Source organism: Procambarus clarkii, chromosome 27, assembly GCF_040958095.1.
Source record: "Procambarus clarkii isolate CNS0578487 chromosome 27, FALCON_Pclarkii_2.0, whole genome shotgun sequence".
Classification (NCBI taxonomy): Eukaryota; Metazoa; Arthropoda; class Malacostraca; order Decapoda; family Cambaridae; genus Procambarus; species Procambarus clarkii.
Genome location: NC_091176.1, coordinates 22,822,653 through 22,830,785, shown reverse-complemented (window position 1 = coordinate 22,830,785; position 8,133 = coordinate 22,822,653).

The window sequence follows — 8,133 nt, the reverse complement described above, 5'->3', positions numbered from 1 at the left end:
ACTTACCTAGTTGTACTCACCTAGCTGTGCTTGTGGGGGTTGAGCTCTAGCTATTTGGTCCCGCCTGTCAACTGTTAATCAACTGGTGTACAGGTTCCTGAGCCTACTTGGCTCTATCATATCTACACTTGAAGCTGTGTATGGAGTCAGCCTCCACCACATCACTTCCTAATGCATTCCATTTGTCTACTACTCTGACACTAAACAAATTCTTTCTAACGTCTCTATGGCTCATTTGGGCACACAATTTCCACCTGTGTCCCATAGTACGTGTGCCCCCTTATGTTAAATAGTCTGTCTTTATCTTCCCTGTTAATTCCTCTGAGAATCTTGTATGTGGTAATCATGTCCCCTCTAACTCTTCTGTCTCCCAGTGACGTGAGGTTTTATTCCCCACATAACACACACACATATACTGTCAACAGATCCAACAAGGCTAACAGGCGGGGCACTACACGCTAGACCTCGCCTCCCTGCGGTCAGTGATAGGTGAGTACACATAGGTAAGCACTTGAGGCCTAACCATAGTACTCAACGAGGCTATTAAACAAGACACAACGTCGATGGCCAATACCCTAACTGGATAGTTAGCTGGTATACCACACGGCCCCATCTTATCATTGCAGTATTTATGATGGAAATTATGTCTCTTACATCTTTGGGAAGAGAGAGAAGTAGCTGGAGAAACGACGCTGATGATAGGAAATGGGCGAGAGAACGAGGGATTGGGAGACAGAACGAGGGATAGGGAGACAGAACGAGGGATAGGGAGACAGAAAGAGGGATAGGGAGACAGAACGAGGGATAGGGAGAGAGAAAGAGGGATAGGGAGACAGAACGAGGGATAGGGAGACAGAAAGAGGGATAGAGAGACAGAACGAGGGATAGGGAGACAGAACGAGGGATAGGGAGACAGAACGAGGGATAGGGAGACAGAACGAGGGATAGGGAGACAGAAAGAGGGATAGGGAGACAGAACGAGGGATAGGGAGAGAGAAAGAGGGATAGGGAGACAGAACGAGGGATAGGGAGACAGAACTAGGGATAGAAAGACAGAAAGAGGGCTGAATATAGTAGGGAAGGAAAGAAATTTTGGAAAGAGATATTAAAGAGAAAAGGAGGGGAAATTTTGGAAATTTTGAGGGGAAATAAGAAAATAATCATTCAAGGAAATTTCCTTCAAGCCTCCCGCTGTACTGGTGCTGTGACCCAAGCAGCACCAGTACAGCGAAGAGTGTCCTGAAGAGTGCTGTTACCTCTTCAACTTGTCCTGGCTAAAACTGCCATCGTAGTCGTTATTAACACTGGACAGCTGCCAACGACCCGACCGTTATCTAACAGGCAACGGTTTTCAATCGCTGGTGAAGCATTGTTACAATGTGCGCCAGTGGGGTGCACATTGTAACAATGGGTGGTTAGCTTTGGTTAATGCAGGTTCTAATCCTGGTCGAGCATTAGAGGTCTTCATGATTTTTGGCTTAAGGACCTGTCAAACTATATATATATATATATATATATATATATATATATATATATATATATATATATATATTTATATATATATATATATATATATATATATATATATATATATATATATATATATATATATATATATATATACTGATGTATAGCTGAATGTACAGGAAATGTATAAATATATATATTTACAGATATATACGATTATCTATAGTTGTACCTATATGGGTACATATACAGGTAGCCTACTATACACACATCGATATAGTCTTCCCAATTTGGTGTCTATTTCTGATAATTATTTGCATAAAACCTAGCGAACCCAATTTATTTTTTTCCGTTCTTTAACATATGGAGTGATACATAAGTTTCATAAAGAAGCCTTGGCAACCACACCTCACCTCAATAGGCCAAATATTCCTCAGTGCTGCCTAAAATAGGTCAAATTTACCTTAAGTTAGCAATTGAAGTAGACGAAAGAATGAAATGAATGAAATGAAAAAATGAAAAAGAATGAAAAATAATAAAATCACTCTGCTGTCAGCTATTAAATATACACACACATACATACATATACGCGTATACATCTGTGCATATTTAAGTATATGTCAATAAATAGGAGATATTAGAGCCCTACTCTCTAGGACCACTAGAGCAGAGCTGCCAACAAGCGAGGCTAGCCACTAAGCCAGGCTATAGAACAATGCAATAATTTAAGAGCTTAACGCCACTTGTTGCTTGTTGCGAGGAGATATTTTTCTCCAAGATAAGACGACCAGATTCCTCCTCTCAGAGCCGGGGAAAGTAACTATTATGGGCAGAATCTCCCTGAAATATGGGGGAGAAGATCCGCCTCTCTTTGTAACTCCAAGGGTGCGATGGGATTTTTTTTTTATATATTGTCTTAGGGATAATTGTGGGAAAGATCTGGGAGGGGATGGTGGCGGTGGTCAAGGGAGGGAGGGGGGGTGGAGGTAGTTGGTAGTCTTAGGTGGGTGGTTGTGGTGGTTATGGGGGGGGGGATGGTGATGATAGTGAAGGAAGGCTGCCAGTGATCATACAATAGAAGGGAATTATCATGGGGGAAAGCGCCAAGGCATTACGACTATACAGCACTTGGAAATGGGGGATCAGGAAAGAGATTTGGAAAGGAATGGTGCCCAACCACTTTGACGGTCGGGGATTGAACGGCGACCTGCATGAAGCGAGACCGTCGCTCTACCAAAGGGACTGGTTTTACCATAAAAGAGTGAGTGATCATGCGAGGTAAATAGATAAAAATTTTGAGAGCGATTCCGAGGAACGGGGGATCGAACCCTGGTCGGATCATGGCGTTCTTAAGTACATATATATATATATATATATATATATATATATATATATATATATATATATATATATATATATATATATATATATATATATATATATATATATATGCACTGCTCATAATGCACATATCCTAACACTCATCTCCTATCACCTCACCCCCCCTCCTATCTTCTCCCCACTTACCCCTTCCGTGGCACCCTACCCCACACCTCCACACTCATGGGACACGCCGATTATTATTATTATTAATCCTGCCCACCTCCCACGACCCCCTCCCCCCCAACTAACATCTCCACACCCCCTCCCTACTGCGTAATAAATCTTCATATAATATTAGTATCGGGCCCGTATCAACATCCCCCCCCTCTCTAGTACCACTCGTCCCCCCCATCCCCTCCCCCTCTCCCCTCGCCCTCTCCCTTCCCCCCTCTACCTTACCCCCCTCCCCCTCCCCTCCCCCTCCCCTCCCCCTCCCCCTCCCCTGGACATAAACCAATATACGCCCTTGTGTTATGGATATCATTAAACGTATTAGTGCAGCATATTTCGTGGCGAGGTTCACGCTCTTTATCTCTGTGTCCTCATCTGGTCAGCCCGCAGGGAGGAGGGGGGGGGGTCTTGCGTACTTGGCGTGCTGGTCAGGTACGCATTGGACGTACGCAGCATTTGCATACATATTCAATGCAACAATGTTGGTAATACATGCTGCTCATGCTATGAGAGGTAACAGCGTCACTTTAGGAATCTTGAAATGTAAATGAAATTATGAAACATCTCAGTATAGTTTTGTGTTGTCTCAGATAAGCGCGCGAGAGAGATCTTCTTGAATATGGAACGGGTTGAAAGGAGCCAGAGGAGAATGATCTTGATATGAGACTTCTGTGAGAAAGAGATTATTTCCGACGTTCGTACAATCTCAGCACATTTTAGATCGCCCATAACAATAATAACTCAAGGTTGTGAAATGTCAAAGTTCGTAAAATGCTTGAAGAATCCTGGCTCTATCTGATGTAACTTTTGATATCTGCTAAATTGTATCTTGTTAATTTGTAAAGGTCGAGACCCCATCCCAGGAGCGCGACCCAGCACAGGCCTCACATAATACATTATTATTATTAACATCCTTATTGACCAAAAAAAAAGTAAAATTTTGCCTAATCCGAGGAATTCAATTAGAACTAATTATAGTGAGGATAATGCTGGTTACATTGTCTCGCAGGACAGAGGATCATACACAAGACAATAGGTCTAAACTGTAGGTAGATCTGAAGCCTCCTCCCACCCACACACACACACCTTAGTCAGAGCCACTCAAACACCTGACCCAGAAATCTGATAACAAATATTGTGATGACGTTTCGGACCGTCCTGGACCATTCGCAGTTATTACGTGACTTGATAACGGTCCAGGATGGCCCGAAACGTTGTTACGTCCTTCATTTTCAGATGTGTGGGTTGCGTGTCTAAATTGTCAACCACCGTTATTGTTACTGACGTTCTACTCTGATTACAGCTTTGCATATTCTACTGATGTTATTCTGGTAACATGTGCCTCAGGATGGCGGTGTTCTGCATGCTTCTCCATCTTCTCTCTCTTTTCCCATTCTCTGGAAAAGACCTAAGACACAGGAAGCTAAAGGACGAGACAAGATAAAACGCACGAACATACTATATTGGTAAATGAAAGAAATGGTTGACTGGTAAATACCTAGATTAGGAGGGAAGAGCCCAAGGGAAAGAAGAATGGAAGGGATATAAATAGCAAGGGGCAGTATAGTGTAGAGAGTTGGATAGAAGAGGCAGAGGGGAGCAGGGAGAGATGTATAGTGGAGAGGAGACAAAGGGAAAGTGGAGGATGGAATAGAGGAAGGAGGAGGAACGAAGATAATGTGAAAGTGTGCAAGAACGTAACAGAGAATGGAACTTCTGACTTCCCGCCACGAGAAAGAGGTGAGGAACAAGTTAATAAAATGAAGGAAGAGAAGTACATTGAGGAACGGATGAACGAGCCAATAAAGGGAAAAGGTTGCAAGGAAAAAGAAACCTAGTAAAGAAGCGGAGGAACGAATACAGGAAAGGTAAGAGAAAAATAAACATTGAAGCAAATAAAGGAGTGAATTTGGGCAACAAGGGGGAAAAATAGTGCACGAAGAAGTCCAGTCTTTAAATATGAGAGGAAGAACTTGGTTGCTGGAGAGGGGAGAGCTGTGTAGAGGGGAGAGCTGTGTAGAGGGGAAGAGCTGTGTAGAGGGGAAGAGCTGTGTAGAGGGGAGAGCTGTGTAGAGGGGGAGACTGAGCACCCTCTTCCATCCCAGTCATTAACTGGCCTCATATTCTGAGACCAGAGTTCTAATCTCTGATGATTCAAGTGACTGAATTGAGATAAAAAAACATTTATAACCTAAGTATTTGTTTTACATTTTAAAGGCATGAAATAGGTTGTTTTTTGTATTTGATACAAATCACCTTTTTGTTTGAAGATTTTATTGACAAAATATATATATATTTATTCACATTATCTTCGTATTTTTTTTTATTTGAATTTGTTTTACTTTTAGTCATGTTTTATTCATCTTAATTTTAGTCCCATTACATGGCAATATTTTATATCAGGAAGCCACATTTGTGGGGAAGAGTCGGGCAAGAATATTGGTGATGCGTCAAGACAAGACAACTTGGATCAGGTGTCAGGTGTTGTGTTGAAGTTTATAATGCTCGCAGCCCTATGTTAGTGAGTCCGTGGTCCCCCAACCCGTGAGAGAGAGAGAGTGAGAGAGAGAGAGAGAGAGAGAGAGAGAGAGAGAGAGAGAGAGAGAGAGAGAGAGAGAGAGAGAGAGAGAGAGAGAGAGAGAGAGAGAGAGTGAGAGAGAGAGAGTGAGAGAGAGAGAGAGAGAGAGAGAGAGAGAGAGAGAGAGAGAGAGAGAGAGAGAGAGAGAAAGAGAGAGAGAGAAAGAGAGAGAGAGAGAGAGAGAGAGAGAGAGAGAGAGAGAGAGAGAGAGAGAGAGAGAGAGAGAGAGAGAGAGAGAGAGAGAGAGTGAGAGAGAGAGAGAGAGAGAGAGAGAGAGAGAGAGAGAGAGAGAGAGAGAGAGAGAGAGAGAGAGAGAGAGAGAGAGAGAGAGAGAGAGAGAGAGAGAGAGAATATTTAACTGTTCGCCCCTGTTCACCCAGCAGTAATTGGGGACCTGGTTGTTTACCGACTGGCAGGTGGTGTTTCAGGGACAACGTGGTAGGGGAAGGCTTGCGTGAGCTATGGTAAGGGAAAGATCTCATTATCATACGAGAGCATGAAGCTCCTTAGTGCTGAAGTCTATGATGCCAGTCTGTTGACTTTAGCAGGAGGACTTGATCACAGGGTGGGACGGTGGGATGCTGGACGGCATCTGTCCTCAATGATGTTCGGGATTAACTGCTTTCTAAGCTGATTAACAGTCACTCAGGGAGAGAATCTCTCTCAGTCACACAGACCATTTGGCACAGATATCTCAATGTTCGCTCCGGTTGAAGACCTTGTTGTAAAAAAATTTTATTATTATTATTAATATTATTTTCTACCACAGACGTGGCCACACATTTACAATGCTAACCAGCATATATACATTTTCATCTGTCCTCCATGGACAGGGTGAGAGATGTGTTTTAAACATATAGTTCAGGGGTTTATTGAACAATCAACCACATAAGGTGATTCGGTACTTTTAAAATGCTAAGCTAACCTACATACGTAAATACATAAATACACAGATTTACGTATGACCTTGTTGTAAAGTGATTGGTGGCTGGTGTTTGGGGGGGGGGGACAAGTACGGGTGAGTCTTCAGATGAATTGTAGACGGGAGAACTGCTTTTGTAAAATCAGTATGTAAACATAAAAATATTGAATGCCCTACTGATTCATGAATCAGTGAATGCCCTAGATGAATGTCTTACTACGTGAATGCCCTAGATGATTCAACGGTTATCTTAATAGATAAAGGCCAAAACAGATAAGTTTATACGAAAATATCATGACAATTTTAATCACCGCTTACTTTTGCCCGATTTGCTACGAAATCTAATCAACATGAACTAATGCTAAAGTTTTTAAATAGTTTAATTTCCATTAAAATCGGCGAAACGCCGCCCAAGTGCAGGAACAATAAGACTCCAACTCCAAAGAAGCCAATAAACTTGTAATGCAAATACAAAATATTTTCAACTTTTTTCTGCTGCCTAAAGTCATCATTCTTATGACTCTAAAACAGTTTCTGTTTCATCTCTAAAACAGTTTCCAATCTGATTGGAAGATTTCAATTAATAATTTAGAACAGTAAACACTCAATAAAAAAGATATTAAAATGTAACTGGAGCGCCTGTTTAAGTTTCAACCCCATAATCAGAACAAGTGACGATCGCCAGCAAGTACGAGGTCCTCCGACCCTCCGGTTCTCACACCTCAGCGGGCGCCCCGAGAGGACAGGTTTACGCGTCTATAAGTGACCTCCAGACAGTTATATGGTGCGGAGCAGGGGGTGAGAGTTGGTCCTCAGGTCTCCCAAGATTCTGACAGGGTTAGTTCACCCTGTTCTTCCTCCTCTTCTTCTTAGCTTGGCATTGTTCAGAAAGATGTATAGCTGGCTCGCCTAACCCAGTGTAGCCATCCGAACATGGCACTACGGATGCCCAAAAACATTAGAATGAATTTGGTGTGGTTGGCGTCGTGTGGTGGGAGGCAAGGTCCGGGTCTCTTAGCCTTGTATATCTAAGATTTTCGCGGTGCCAGGACCGGAAGACGAGGGAATGGGAGGACAGAGGGAAGGGAGATGCTGCTTTGTTAAGAGGTGGTTGGTGGCACTGTGCCCTCGAGGCGTCCCCCCTTGAACCATCGACCAAGTGGTTAGCGTGGAGGTTGTAATTACCCTATTGAATTACGAGACGCCACAGGACCAGGGATAATTATGGAGGCTGGGAACTCTTCTGGCGTTTCTATCGCTATATGGGACCCGTTTGTCACTGGAACTGCTCTTTTGTGTGTGGCGAGTCGTGTAGAGGCTCCAAACAACGCCTCTTAATATTTGTTGGAGATGAAAACTTTATAAAATAAAAATAATTCTAATAATAATTATCAAAATATTTATTGTGATACTAGTAGTAGTAATAATAAATAAAATAATAATAATTATTACGAACTCGAGTCTAAATATTGTCCAAACCAATATTACTCTTAATGAGTAAATAGGTTTATACAAGTACAGACCAGGAAGTGTTAAGCAGCGCAGTCTGCGCACCCCGCACTGCGCTGCCTCCAAGGAATGCAATGCAAGCAACAAAAACAAGATTACCCTT